The sequence below is a fragment of the Mesoplodon mirus genome, assembly GCF_964341445.2.
Source record: "Mesoplodon mirus genome assembly, chromosome: 4".
Lineage (NCBI taxonomy): Eukaryota > Metazoa > Chordata > Mammalia > Artiodactyla > Ziphiidae > Mesoplodon > Mesoplodon mirus.
In genome coordinates, this window is record NC_138979.1 from 111,104,126 (window position 1) to 111,120,360 (window position 16,235).

At 42.3% G+C, this 16,235-nt stretch overlaps 1 protein-coding gene across 3 annotated transcripts in view; it reads right to left on the minus strand.

Moving 5' to 3' along the window:
• FMN1 (formin 1) overlaps positions 1 to 16,235 on the minus strand; it is a gene marked incomplete at its 5' end in the record, with an annotated part of 415,504 nt that overhangs the window by 313,746 nt on the left and 85,523 nt on the right. The window lies entirely within an intron of this gene.

Below are 16,235 nucleotides of genomic sequence, written 5' to 3' on the forward strand. Positions count from 1 at the left end.
ACAAAAACAGGAAAGACAAAACCACCACCAAACATCAGCTCAATGTAGTTTCCAATGGTGATTATATGCTGAGAACCTGTCAATGAAGAACATGGAAAAATTGCAGCTCTGTTTCCCAGCAGCATACCTGCTGCCTCTTGGGGCAGCTTCCTGTCGTACCTGAAGGTCTCAGTGTTTTTCAAATCCCATCCAGTCAGCAGGCATTTAGTAAGCACCTGGGATGGATAAGGTACTGTGCTGGATCAGAAGAACCAAACTGGCTTAATAGTCATCATGGTTTAATAGTAATCACCGGCTCTCTGAACAAAGCTTCGAGAAGATTGAGCCCAAGTGTTAAACGCAAACAAATTCTGCAAAACAGAATCTGTAGCCACAAGCAAAACAACTGTCTTGCTTTATCCGCAGCAGGGAATGGCTGTGGCTTCCTCACTGCTAACTTGAATTGTGTTCCCCACTAAGTATTAATACTAAGAAATTCTGATCACAATGATAAATTTCTAGCATGATGCGTTCAAAAGAAACCCTCACACAAAAAGGGTACATACGATTATAACCCATCAACTCCTATTGGAAAGTTAAGACAGTACCTCCTAATCTCTGATTTGACCTTGTATCTAAACGGATACTTTCCTGTTTGCTCCTGATCCCAGTATATTTGGGGATTATTAACTAGGGTACAGTTAATCAAAAGGCCACCACAACACACAGGAAAATTCATTGGTGACATGTATGTCTCAGAACAAGCTTCCTGTCTCAAGGAAATGCCCGTTGATAAAATCATACTTCTGCTTCTTCAAGACAGAAAAAAAAGGAATCATCACATCAGATCATAAGATCAGTCTTCTGAAGAACTATGTAGAACAGCCAATATACAGGTGAGGGGAGGAGACATGGCACATATTTGGTGTTCTTCAACTGAGAAAGCTCCATTTTCTCAGACATAGTTATTGATTTCCAGATTTCCAGAATAAGTTTCTAAGCACTTTCAGCAGATTTGGGCAAAATGGGACATAAACTGGAAGGGGCTGATGGCTCTTCTACAGTACAGCATGGAGCAGAATTACAAAGTTTTAGCATCCTCTCAATACCCACGGACACCAATACAATGTCATGGAAAGTGTGGGAAGTCTTGGGTCCCAGGGAGATGATTTGATCCCAGTCCCTTGACTCGAGTTAGGTAAGGTATTATTTGGTTTGTTTTAAAAGTGAAGCAACCATGGTCAAGAGAACACAACCAAGCCAAGGTTCACAGCTAGTAAGTGGAGGATACTAATAATACCTAACATTTATTGGGTGTTTATAAGCACTGTTCTAGGTGTTCCATGTGTATTAACTGATTGGTACATCTAGCTATGAGGCTGGTATTATTTTCTTTTTCATGTTTAGAAACTGAGGAGCAGAAAGATGATGTAGCTTGCCCGTGTTCACAGGTGGAACTGGAACTTGAATCCAGGCAATCAGGCCCCAGAATCCACAATCACTCTTCCAAAACCCTGAGCTCTGCATCCTGCCGTAATAGGACTCCACACACGCCTGCATCTTGAAATGTGCAAGAGTGTCAGCCCGGTTAGTTGGTGGTCTCTCACTAGGACATGTATTGTACTTTACCCTTTGAGATGATACAGAAGGTTGACTTCACAAAAAGAAAAAACAATATGAGAATGACCATTCTTTTCCCTCGTTGTAATTTAGGGGGGAAATCTAGAGGGGGTGCTTAGAAAACTCAAGCAAAAATTCCTAGCTGGCTTGTCTACTGGTCACAGACAAGACATACAATCCTTGGGACTCAAACCTATCAAGAGGCTTTCCATCTTACCCGTACAATTCTCCTTCATTTAGGAAGCTTAACTACCACAAAGATGCATTCATCCAACAATCATTGTTAAGCACCGACTCTGTACAAGGCTCCGGGGATATAAAGATAAAAAAACTTCAGCCCTCCACCTTCATGAAACATGAAGTTTAATACAGGAAATCAGCCAAGAAAGAGGTGATTCCTGTTCATAGACTGTAACTGAGTACTTTTTACCCCAGACTCGGTCTAAACAGCAATAGGTGGACATAAGACAATTCTGAATGAAAGAAGCAGTGACCATAAAAATATGAAGATGAGTAAGAAAGAGAAGCATGGTAGTTTACAGAGATCTTTGAATATTGACTCTTTCAGGCCACTGGTTCTCATGGCCATGAGAAATGTTACAACATCTGGTCATTTAGGGAATGGAAAAATGTTTCAGACCATAGTGTTCAAATAAGCAGCCTACAAATTTGATCTTAGTTGGGTGGTCTTGAAAAATGAATCCATTTAAGGCTTTAACATTCTCGGGGTGGTGCGGGGAGAGAATAACTTCTCTTGCACGTTATTTCTCTCTGTCTTGTCCTGTGATGCATACTTATTAAGTACCTACTACACAAAACCAGTGACATCCAAGACTTTCTCCTTTTCAACCTCACCTGACTCTCTTTTGTTCTAACCTCAAAACACTTAAGCTCTCTAACAGCTACACCTGTGCAAAAGGCAGATTAAAAATAATCTGCCTTGGACAACTAGTTGAAACAGGCATGATGAATATTAGGTAGGATTTAACCCACGTGTTGCTCTTTGTAACTACTTGTTAAAAACAATCACTACCCAGCTACTTGAAAATTGAACACTATTTGTGGGCAGAATTTACTACCAATGAATTCTCTGTGTTCCTCCAATCTCACCATCTTCTCAGATTGAGGCTGGAGCTAATTTTACCTCATGGCAATGGGAACATTAGTCCAACAAACAATACCTAGTGAGCTAAGCCTAAAAGAATGGTTGCAAAAACAACAACAAAAAAGGCACATCATCTCCTGGAAGCAGCAGAACCTAGCTTCTTGATTCTAATAACAACTAGAGGAATGAGCATTAAAATTTTTTAAGTCAATTTGCAGAAATTGGACACTGCCTAAAAGAAAAACTTCCTAAAGCCCCCCACCTCACACACTTACTCTTTGCAGCCCTCTGCCATGTCACTCAGCTTAGAGAATGCCTTCTCACATTCTCATAAAATCCCAGAAAGGCAAGGGAAAAGTAAAGCAAGTGAGATTAATTTCACGGTGTTGGGCTAAATGATTCTCATGTTTCTCCTTATCCAGTATACTTCAAGTTCCCGGCCTGCATTTAATGACTAACGGCTTCCAGCTTCTAGGGGTTCAACTAGGTTCATGTGACGATTGCTTGAGAAAAATAGAAAACAGTTAAAATTAATAAGAGTAAGTAAGATTGTGGAAACTATTTCTGTGGAAGGAAAGAGTTCAGAGCAATGGGCTGAGTAAAGTAAGTAAACTATGAAGATATAAGGGGGGTTATGGGCAGAGATGGGTTTTTTGGGTTCCGGAAGTGTGTTTTAACTAAGTGAAGTCTGATATAAATGGTGAGAACTGGGGCTTCCCTGGTGGCGCAGTGGTTGAGAGTCCACCTGCCGATGCAGGGGACGTGGGTTAGTGCCCCGGTCCGGGAGGATCCCGCATGCCGCGGAGTGGCTGGGCCCGTGGGCCATGGCCGCTGAGCCTGCGCATCCGGAGCCTGTGCTCCGCGGCGGGAGGGGCCACAACAGTGAGAGGCCCGCGTACCACAGGAGAAAAAAAAATCCTTTAAATGGTGAGAACTGAGGACATGATGACCACACAAGTACTCAAAAAGACATTTGTTAAATGAATGAGATGTCAGATGAAAGGAGTGTAAGATTATGGAAGAAGCTGGGTAGAATCAAATTGTTAGGAGGCTGAAGAGGTCTTTAGAAGGACTAGAAGTCAACCAGCCCAACATTCTTCTTCTAAAGATGGAGACATTTGAAGTCAAGAGAAGCTAAGTAACTGGTACCAGCTCACGCAGCTGAAGTGCAGCCATTAAGGTGGGAAAAGAGGCGTCCCAACTCCTGTCCACCCCGTGTCACATCCCCCTACGGCCTTGGCATTTGATCTTACCTTCTTCCTGATCAGCATCTTCTTTAAGCTCATTTTCCACATCTTCAAAATGGAGTTATGAGGCCAAATGAAAGACAGGGCAGGAGACCTCGCTAGGCTTCTCCTTCTATTTCAGGCAGTGCTTTCCCTGCCTTCACGGCGTGGATTCCCCCAGCCAACTACTGCAACCCTCAAAACAGCCCCTCTGGCTCAGCCTCGGAGAAGCCAGCAGCTGTTTTTACTGATTGATTCAAAAGAAAACAGGCTGCACCTGCCAATGGCAAGGCCAGGGCTCAGTGATTAAGGCCTTTTTCCATCGAGCAGACTTAGTGCAAAATGTTTCTAAGACTGGTTCCACTGAGCTGTATTCAAAACTTCTGTGGAAGTGGGTTGAATGTCGGTAACAAACTAGAAGACTCTGAAAGGGAAGAGGGGAGGCCGAGGCATACTCGTGAAGCTGAAGAAGAGAAGAGAGCAGTGGGTACGTCATCTTGCAATGATCAAGGAATGAGGGCAGTGCGCACAGTTAAGAACCTGGCCCTGGGGCTTCCCTGGTGGCGCAGTGGTTGAGAGTCTGCCTGTGATGCAGGGGACGCGGGTTCCTGCCCCGGTCCAGGAAGATCCCACATGCCGTGGAGCGGCTAGGCCTGTGAGCCATGGCCGCTGAGCCTGCGCGTCTGGAGCCTGTGCTCCGCAACAGGAGAGGCCACAACAGTGAGAGGCCCGCGTACCGCAAAAACAAAACAAAACAAAAGAACCTGGCCCTGGGGCCTGGGCTAACACCCTACTCTGCTCCTGCAAGAAACTTGACCTTGGACAAGTTATATAAGCAACCTATGTCTCAGCTTCCTCACCTAGAAACTTGGAATAAGCAAAGTACCTACTTCGTGGGTTGTTAGAAGCATTAAATAAACTAATATGTTTCACACTCTCATCAATGCCTGGCACGTAGTAAGTACCATATGGATATGACATGTTTTCATAGCAAAGGAATAACTTTCTTAGGGACATCAACCAGCAACCAACAGAATTTTTTTTTAACCTTGTCAATATGAAGCAAGTATTTACCGATGAAGTGACGGCCCAAGAAGGAAGCTGCCCTCCCAGTTCCCTCACATATGCTCTTGGACAGAGGAGCCATTTGGTCTGAGCAGGATTGTTCCTTATAGATAGGCCTACTAAATACAACGGCTCCCCATGCCACATCTGTGCCATGAGTGAATTGAGCTCCAAAGAAAATTCTTTCAAGGGGTCCCTCTGGGTGTTTCAGGGCCAGTGCTCTCTGGATTATTGTTTTCCATCTGTATCACCTGAAGAGAGCAATTAGCTTAAAGAGTTCCCAGGTGGCTACTGTAGATGGTGACAGAGTTCACCTGTTCTTTATTACTTTCCCGCGTTCCAAGATGATTTTTAAACCAACTCAATCATTTCAGAAAAAAAAAAAAATCCATGAATTTGGATTTTCTCCAGAAAATCCTTTTCTCAAGAGTCTGTTGACACATGCTGACGATGTGTGGTCCCTTAGCACTGAGACTTCCCCTCCCTTTGGGGAAGGAGGTTCCCAGATGATGACTGGCCTGGGAGAGAGCCCAGGGCGTTAACAGCAGAGCAAGGACCACTTTTTGTTGTTGTTTTCAGGCCAACTCATTATACTTCAAAGGTGTACGCACTTCACTTAAAATGTCCTTACTCTTACAAATACGAAAATCAAGCTTGAAATAGTTATTACATTACTGCTTAGGGTCTTACTGGCAGATATTTCTAAGACTGATTCCATCAAGCAGTATCAAAGAGTCCTTGGAAATGGATTCAATGTCCGTGACAAAATAAAATATTGTAAGAGAAAAAAAGGAAAGGCTTTGACTTACTTGTGAAGCTGAAGAAGAGGAGGGAAAATAGGAGCATTCTTTAAGGTACAGAATTTCCTGGGACATGTTTTTGAAGAGTTTTGAGCTTTTCCCAAATGAGTAATAGTGATGTCCCACAGAAATAACCACTACAGAAGGCACGGAGTCCATGGATAAAGCATTTCATTGTGGCTAAAGTTGCTCATGATGAAAGTTGTAGATGAAGATCTGGAATCTCAGAAACTGTATGTATCTCTTGCTGTCTATACTCTTGTTCTTCCTGAGTGGTGAAACTAGACAGCCACTGGCTCTGCTGTAACTGGACATCTTTATTTGTCCTTCCTTAATTTTTTTTTAAGTAAAAGTTATCTTGAGAATATGAGTTCCAACACCAAAGATATAGTTATCATTGTTAAATACTTTTAAATTTAAAGGAGGCAAAAGAAAAATTAGGGAAGATGAGGATTTACCTAAAACAAAATGAAGGTGGATGATAAGAACATGCATGAGAGGAGAGAAGGGGGAGATCTAGCATTTTTTTAGGGTGTCATTGTTGTCCCAAGTAGGTACCATGCTAGGTTCTTTATGCAAGTTTTCTAATACCTTAATCCTCCCCATAACTCTATGAGAAAGGTGTCATTGACCCCATTTTATTAGTGCTGTTCAGTGCAAGTTTCTGTAATGGTGGAAATGTATCTGTGTCATGCAATCCAGTGCCACAGGTGGCCTCTGAGTGCTTAAAATGTGCCCAATGTAACTGAGGAATTAAATTTTAAATTTTATTTAGTCTTAATTAATAGCCATAGGTGGTTAGTGACTACTGTTTGGCCACTGCTTTAGATGTAAATACTGAAGTTCAGAGACATTAGGGCAATTCAAAGATTACACAACCAATGAGTGGCATTAGCCAGGATCTGCCCTGGATCAACCTGATTCTAAATGTACCTTCTTTTCATTATAATAAATCAAAGAGCTATAGAATTTTGTAACAGTTCTCTTTCACATTGAAACATCAGTATGGGGGCAAAATAGATGATCACCTGGTTACCGGAACCAAATGGCCACTACAGTTAGAAGGAATTGGCAGAGAGCAGAAAGGACACAAATTAGGAGCCCTGATTTGATCAGTAATGATTCCTTGAAGTTAATACTCACATCATTTAGTCACGTTAAAAGAAAAATATGGAAACCAATGTAAAGGCATTAAAATTACAAAGTAGAAAGTAAGCTAGGCATTGTCACAACTATGGCCCTATTCTTTTTTTTTAATATTTATTTATTTACTTATTTGGCTGCACTGGGTCTTAGCTGAGGCACACTGGATCCTCGCTGCTGCATGCGGGATCTTCGTTGTGGCATGTGGGCTCTTAGTTCCCTGACTGGGGTCAAACCCGGGCCCCCTGCATTGGGGGCGTACAGTGTCAACCACTGGACCACCAGGGAAGTCCCTATGATCCTATTCTTTTTTTTTGCAGTACGCGGGCCTCTCACTGTTGTGGCCTCTCCTGTTGCGGAGCATAGGCTCCGGACGCGCAGGCTCAGCAGCCATGGCTCACGGGCCCAGCCGCTCTGCGGCATGTGGGATCTTCCCGGACCAGGGCACAAACCCGTGTCCCCTACATCGGCAGGCAGACTCCCAACCACTGTGCCACCAGGGAAGCCCAATCCTATTCTTAAACACAGTTAAAGAGAGGGCAAAGAAAAAGAGGAGAGGCCAGAGCTATGGCTTTGAAGTGAGATGTATTTGGGTTCACTATGGGATATTACTTACTAGTTACACGCTAGATGTGTCACTTAGGCAAGTTCCTTAACTTCTATGAACCAGTATTTACATGTATAAAATAGGGAAAATAATAACTCATAGGATTGTTCTAAGAATTAAATGTGCTAATATTCCTAACCCGGTGCTTGCTTGATTCACCACAGACACCCAATAAATAGTAAGCATACTTTATGAAGCATGTATAGTTACAGGCATCAATGAAGTGGGAGAGAGGAATCACGTTTCCATAATTTTGAAATATATTCACTATTGCCTCCATTTTGTCCATCATTTTACTTTGAGATTTAAACAAAACAAGTATATACAGCGCTACTGTCATTTTCAACCCTTTAAAAAGTATCATGAAATATTCTGTAGAAATGTTATAATAGTTCCTAGAATCACAGTCACTTACTTTCTATAGCTGGAAAGGGACGTTTATAATGTTCCTACACAGGACATTTATGTAGTAGTTGTAGTTCGTAATGCAATTCAGAAGGAATAATAATCATAAATCAAGATGGCTTAATTAAAACACGTAAAAATCAAAAGGCCAGAGAAAAATAACTGGGCAGTAAAAACTGGAGCCTTATGTTAGCATAGGAGTGCTCTCAAACATCCCCTAGGCAAAGGCTGCTGCATTTCAAATTTTAAATGGGTCATATGGGATGTAATTTTAACCACAAATTCCCATTTTTATCCTGGAGAGAAAAGAAAGAAAATACTTTTCTGAATATGCACATGGAACATAATGGTATATGTAGAAAGAGATCAGCATTTAAAGAACTAATGTGAAGCTCACAGTCTAAGCAATGCACACAGAACTGCAGTTTTTGAGACAGAAAAGGGAGGCTGAAAAAAATGAAACTCATTCAAAGGGAGCAAAAAAGCAAACAGTTGAATTTTAGAGAAGCCAAATAAAATACTTCAGTGCAATATTCTAATTCATTTAAATAAAATTCATAGACAAATTTCTCACCAATTTTATAAAAGTTCTAATCTGTGGTTTCTCAGACTCTGAAAGCATAATATAAAGTTTTCTCTATGTAAATGCTTCAAGAGTCCAAATTTTACATGAACAGCTATTCTGTTTCATGTCAGAATAGACAGGGGAAATGAGGACAGTAAGTGTTATCAAGATCAAAGAAAAGTGAATTTCACAGTTCCATTAACCATTAAGGTGTTCAATGGTTAAGACAAGCTTATTATTCTTTTTGTTTGATAAAGAAATCTGGGATGTTACTAGATTTGTCATGATCTTGCAGTTTATAGAGAGGACAAGTAGATGTCAAGGCAAGTGTGAGAAATGGCCTAAGAACTGAGCTTTATGATTGGCATAAATTTAGGTTTCTATTTACATGTGATAACAAGCTTCCACACCAATTGCAAAATTGGAACTAATTTGAGAGAGATAACTGGTTACATTTCATGGGCTTTAGGAATAAAACTAGATGACTTTTTTTCAACTGCTTTATCATGACTTAAAGTGGTGAGGAGTTTGTGAGAAAAAAAAAGGCGACTTTCCAGTTCTATCAATAATTCATCCCTCCCCACTGTTCTTTTTACCTGAATCATTTCTTGATCATTTATCATACAGCCAACAGACACACAATCTCTGTCTCTTTCTCTTTCACACACGCACACATATGTACTCATATATACAAATAAACACATGCCTTCAGAAAACAAGCTAGCTTGATATTTCTAAATTCACTTCACTTGCAAATACAAACCCCATTGTCTAGAATATGCTAGTGATGTGGGGAAGTCCACCTGCGGCCTTTAGCTTTAAGCTCTCATTGGCTTCCATGAAAACAAAACAAGGATGTGGCCCTTTCCATGTACTTCAGAGGCACTGTGTCTGAGAGCCCTCTGCATCTATCCTTTGCTGTCAAAGTCAATTGATGCCACAGAGTTTGCCTTTTAGAAGTGAAGGAACGTTGAGGGCCTGAAATCTGCTCGTGTTCCCATCAGTGTTTCCCCATCAACTGTAAAGACCCAAGGTCTGAGGCATCCAGTGTCCCAGGTGAGCAGTTGCAGAATCTTCACTGGATTGTTCTGTGGGGTGATTTTGGTTGTGGTTCTAGCTTTCTAATTCTGAGCCTGGTTCTCAATCCTTCTCACTGATTATGAGAGCTAACTCATATCCATGAAATGAATTTGGTCCTTCAGTTAAAAGCAAAACAAAAACAAACAAACAAATCAGAAAAGCATCCAAACTAGTGGAGAGGTAGAGGGGCTTAACATTTAAGCACCTAGGTCCAGACTCGGACAGACCTGGGTTCAGATCCTTGCACCTGACTTTACTGAAACTCTCTCCTTATTTGTATCAATACAATAGATATAATAATACTTCAAAGAATGGTGCCTGGCATTGAGGAAGTGATCAATTCATGGCAGTTTTGTTATTGGTTTATGACACTTAAGGTTTGGTGTGGACTTGGTAATTATATCTTTCCGTTCATAAGATGTAATTACTTGGAACCCAATGCAGTGTCTTCCACAGACAATTAAGCTAATTCAATAAGGAGCATCCCGGGACCCACGGGTGGGGTGATGGAGATGATCCTTGGAAACCAGCATCACCAAGAAGAGTTCAAGACTTGTGTTTTTTTTTTGTTTTGTTTTGTTTTTTCTTTTTGCGGTATGCGGGCCTCTCACTATTGTGGCCTCTCCCGTTGCGGAGCACAGGCTCCGGATGCGCAGGCCCAGCGGCCATGGCTCACGGGCCCAGCCGCTCCGCGGCATATGGGATCCTCCCAGACCGGGGCACGAACCCATATCCCCTGCATCGGCAGGCGGACTCTCAACCACTGCGCCACCAGGGAGGCCCAAGACTTGTGTTTTAAAAGCTGCGTGCAAAATCCTACTTTCAGAATTCATGCAACCGATATAGAATTCTGACGACTGCTTACCTTTTCTGCTTTGCATACCTTTTGTCCATCTCAGGCCACACCTCTTTTAGCGTTTTTTTTCTATCCTGCCCAGGTCCCTTATTTACAGACATTTTACAAACTATCCTCCATGGTGAATAGTCATCTCAAATGGAATCTTTAAGAAACTGCACTTGTTGTAAGAAGTTAGGCCCCATTTGCTCTCTGGTCTGTCCAGATTCAGTGGCCTTGACATGTCTGGCTCAAAGTGCACTGGCAACTGAGGAGCACGGCTAATGACAGTTTCTAATAGTGGAATATAAGAAACTGCCCTTTAAGTCTAACTGTGTAATGTTCATGCTCTGAATGAGCACTCTAGGGTGACTGAGGGTTTATCACATATAGATGCTACCCCAAGGCAATTCACACATTTGGTGCATTTGGATGTTGCTCCCAAACTGACACCTAGGATTGCCAGATTTATTAAATAGAATACAGGATAACCAGTTAAATTTGAATTTCAGAAAAACAACAAATTATTTTTCACTGAATATGTCCTATGTAATATTTAGCAACCTCATGACCTAAAAGTGGAACTGACTGAGCATTGGGTTCTTTCAAGAACTTTCTAGAATGGTCTACGGGATTTGCTAGAGCAGGATGATCACCCAAACAGAACCTCTCTACATAGCAGTCTGGCGGACATTCAGCCAAGGGGCATCAAGACAGCAGCACTGGTTGCTTAAACACTGAAATATATACTGGTTGGTAAACAGATGCTGCTCGGAGCCTCCCTGGTGTCTACCTTCCACCAGCTCCACCTCCTGCCATTCCTCCAAGGAACCCTTGGACCTTCTCACAGTTCAGTAACTAAAAGATGAATGTAACATGCAACAACATGGATGGACTGCAAGAGCATTATGCTAAGTAGAATAAGTCAGACAGAGAAAGACGAATACTGTTATGTTCTCACTTATAAGTGGAATCTAAAATAACCCAAATTCATAGAAACAGAAAAGAGACTGGTGGTTGCCAGATGTGGGGAGATGAAGACAGAGGAAAATGGGTGAAAGGCAGTCAGAAGGTACAGACTTCCAGTTGTAAGACTGATAAGTCCTGGGGATGTAATGTACAGGATGGTGGCTATAGTTAACAATGCTGTACTGCACGTTTGAAAGTTGCTAAGAGAGTAGATCTTGAAAGTTCTCATCCCAAGAAAAAAAAACTTGTAACTATGTGAGGTGATGGATGTGAAATGAATTTACTGTGGTGATCATTTCACAGTATATACATGTACCAAATCATTATGTTGTACACTTGAAACTTAAACAATACTGTATGTTAATTACACCTCAATAAAACCAGGGAAGAAAAAAAGGATTGCACTGGAGAAACAGAAAGAAATGATATAAGCCTTCAAATAGAGTTAGGAGCTGATAAATTTTGGTCTCACTATCAAAGTTGTGACATTGTTCCTCGTATTAAAACAAAGATTCATGTTGAGAATATTAAGATGTATTTGTTTTTCTTTGAACTAATTTCCATCTTTTTCTTTGAATTTCTTGTATTTCTTTGTATTTCTTTTAAGTAATTTTCATTCCCCACACACCACACTGCTTGGGTTGACTTATGCTCCTTTAATAGAATCAGGAAATGTAATATTATAGCTAAAAGGAACACTGTTTCATCTGTTCGTGTTGCTCCCATCCTGTCAGCACACACTTGTTAAAGAAACTGAGGCCCACCGAAATTAACCAGTGCCCAGAATCCCACAGCTAGCTAGTGGTTGAGCCAGCAGTGGAAGTGAAGTGAAGGAGACCTCCACCTCTTGTTCTAGACCAGAGTGGGCCAGATCTGACCCACTGCCTATTTTTGAATGACTCCTTTAAGAATGATCTTTACATTTTTTAATGGTGGGAAAAAAATCAAAGATGAATAATATTTTTGATAGGTGAAAATAATATGAAATTCAAATTTCAGTGCCTATAGACTTTTTTTTTTTTTTTTTTTTTGCGGTACGTGGGCCTCTCACTGTTGTGGCCTCTCCCGTTGCGGAGCACAGGCTCCGGACACGCAGGCTCAGCAGCCATGGCTCACGGGCCCAGCCGCTCCACAGCATGTGAGATCCTCCTGGACCGGGGCACGAACCCGTGTCCTCTGCATCGGCAGAGGGACTGTGCCTCAACCACTGTGCCACCAGGGAAGCCCTGTCTATAGACTTTTATGGGAACACAGGCACACTTATTCATGTATGTATTCTCTACAGCTGCTTTTGTTAACAGGGTTGATTGGTTACAACAGAGACTGTATGGTCCCAAAGCCTAAAATATTTCCTCTCTGGCTCTTGACAAAAATAAATAACTAAATAAAAATTAATGCACAGCTAAATAAGGAGCCTTAATAGCACCCTCAGCCCTAATGCCTGGGGCCATTCCAATTTGTGGATGCCAAATTCCCCCCAATTATTAAATGTTTTAGCTATCACCCCTACATACTAATGAAATGCTGCATGTCCACAGAAAAAGACTGATTAAAGTAACTTCTTGGGTGGACCTTCAAGATGGTGGAGAAGTAAGATGTGGAGATCACCTTCCTTCCCACAAATATATCAAAAATACATCTACATGTGGAACAACTCCTACAGAACACTACTGAACACTGGCAAAAGACCTCAGACCTCCCAAAAGGCAAGAAACTCCCCCCATGTACCTGGGTAGGGCAAAAGAAAAAAGAAAAAGCAGAGACAAAAGAATAGGGATGGGACCTGTACCTCTGGGAGGGAGGTGCGAAGGAGGAAAGGTTTCCGCACACTAGGAAGCCCCTTCACTGGCGGAGATGGGGGAGGATTGGGGGGAAGCTTAGGAGCCACGGAGGAGAGCCCAGCAACAGGGGTGCAGAGGGCAAAGCGGAGAGATTCCCGCACAGAGGATCCGTGCCGATCAGTACTCACCAGCCCGAGAGGCTTGTCTGCTCACCCACCAGGGGAGGTGGGGGCTGGGAGCTGAGGCTCGGGCTTCGGTCGGAGCGCAGGGAGAGGACTGGGGTTGGCTGCGTGAACACAGCCTGCAGGGGGTTAGTGCGCCACAGCTAGCCGGGAGGGAGTCCGGGAAAAATTCTGGAACTGCCTAAGAGGCAAGGGACCATTTTTTCGGGGTGCACGAGAAGAGGGGATTCAGAGCACCACCTAAACGAGCTTCAGAGACGGGCATGAGCTACGGCTATCAGCTTGGACACCAGAAACGGGCATGAAATGCTAACGCTGCTGCTGCAGCCACCAAGAAAACTTTGTGCGAGTGCAGGTCACTATCCACACACCCCCAGGGGCCTGTGCAACCCGCCACCGCCAGGGTCCCGTGATCCAGCGACAACTTCCCCGGGAGAACACTTGGTGCACCTCAGGCAGTTGCAAAGTCATGTTGGTCTCTGCCGCCGCAGGCTCACGCCACATTCCAATTATAACTACCGTGCCCCTCCCTCACCCAGGCCTGAGTGAGCCAGAGCCACCTAATCAGCTGCTGCTTTAAACCTGTCCTGTCTGGGTGGGAACAGAAACCTGAGGGCAACCTACATGCAGATATTGGACCAAAACCAAAGCTGAATGCCAGGAGCTGTGTGAAAAAAGAAGAGAAAGGGAAATTTCTCCGTGCAGCCTCAGGAGCAGCGAGCGGATTAGATCCCCACAATCAACTTGATGTACCCTGCATCTGTGGAATACCTGAATACACAACGAATCATCCCAAAACTGAGGTGGTGGGCTTTGGGAACAACTGTAGACTTGGGGTTTGCTGTCTGTGGCTGACTTGTTTCTGATTTTTATGTTTATCTTAGTATGGTTTTTAGCGATTGTTATCACTGGTGGATTTGTTTATTGGTTTGGTTGCTCTCTTTTTTAAATTACTTTTTTATTTTAATAATTTTTAAATTTTAATTAATTAATTAAAATTTATTCATTATTTTCTTTCTTTTTTTCTCCCTTTTCTTCTGAGCCATGTGGCTGACAGGGTCTTGGTGCTCCAGGCTGCTGTCAGGCCTGAGCCTCTGAGGTGGGAGAGCCGAGTCCAGGACATTGGACCACCAGACACCTCCTGGCCCCATATAATATCAATCAGCAAGAGCTCTCCCAGAGATCTCCATCTCAAAACTAAGACCCAGCTCCACTCAACGACCAGCAAGCTCCAGTGCTGGATGCCCCATGCCAAACAACTAGCAAGACAGGAACACAACCCCACCCATGAGCAGAGAGGCTGCCTAAAGTCATACTAAGATCATGGACACTCCAAAACACACCACCAGCTGCAGCCCTGCCCACCAGAAAGACAAGATCCAGCCCCACGCACCAGAACACAGGCACCAGTCCCCTCTACCAGGAAGCTTACACAACCCACTAAAACAACCTTACCCACTGAGGGCAGACACCAGAAACAACAGAAACTACGAACCTGAAGCCTGCGAAAAGGAGACCCCAAACACAGTAAGTTAAGCAAAATAGGAAGACAGAGAAATACGCAGTAGATGAAGGAGCAAAGTAAAAACCCACCAGACCAAACATATGAAAAGGAAATAGGCAGTCTACCTGAAAAAGAATTCAGAGTAATGATAGAAAAGATATCCAAAATCTTGGAAATAGAATGGAGATTATACAAGAAATGTTTAACAAGGACACAGAAGAACTAAAGAGCAAACAAACAATGATGAACAACACAATAAATGAAATTAAAAATTCTCTAGAAGGAATCAATAACAGATTACCCGAGGCAGAAGAACGGATAAGTGACCTGGAAGATAAAATAGTGGAAATAGCTACCACAGAGCAGAATAAAGAAAAAAGAATGAAAAGAATTGGGGACAGTCTCAGAGACCTCTGGGACAACATTAAACACACCAACATTCGAATTATAGGGGTCCCAGAAGAAGAAGAGAAAAAGAAAGGGTCTGAGAAAATATTTGAAGACATTATAGTTGAAAATTTCCCTAACATGGGAAAGGAAATAATCAAGTCCAAGAAGCACAGAGAGTCCCATAAAGGATAAATCCAAGGAGAAACACCGCAAGACACATATTAATCAAACCATTAAAAATTAAATACAAAGAAAATATATTAAAAGCAGCAAGGGAAACGCAACAAATAACATACAAGGGAATCCCCTTAAGGTTAACGCCTGATCTTTCAGCACAAACTCTGCAAGCCAGAACGGAGTGGCAGGACATATTTAAAGTCATGAAAGGGAAAAACCTACAACCAAGATTACTCTACCCAGCAACGAGCTCATTCAGATTTGATGGAGAAATTAAAACTTTTGCAGACACGTAAAAGTTAGGAGAATTCAGCACCACCAAACCAGCTTTAGAACAAATGCTAAAGGAACTTCTCTAGGCAGGAAACACAAGAGAAGGAAAAGACCTACAAAAACAAAAGCAAAACAACTAAGAAAATGGTAACAGGAACATACATATCAATAATTACCTTAAATGTAAATGGATTAAATGCTCCAACCAAAAGACATAGACTGGCTGAATGGATACAAAAAGAAGACCCATATATATGCTGTCTATAAGAGACCCACTTCAGAGCTAGGAACACATACAGACTGAAAGTGAGGGAATGGAAAAAGGTATTCCATGCAAATGGAAATCAAAAGAAAGCTGAAGTAGCAATTCTCATATAAGACAAAATAGACTTTAAAATAAAGACTATTACAAGAGACAAAGAAGGACACTATATAATGATCAAGGGATCAATCCACGAAGAAGATATAACAATTATAAATATATGTGCTCCCAACATAGGAGCACCTCAATACATAAGGCAAATGCTAT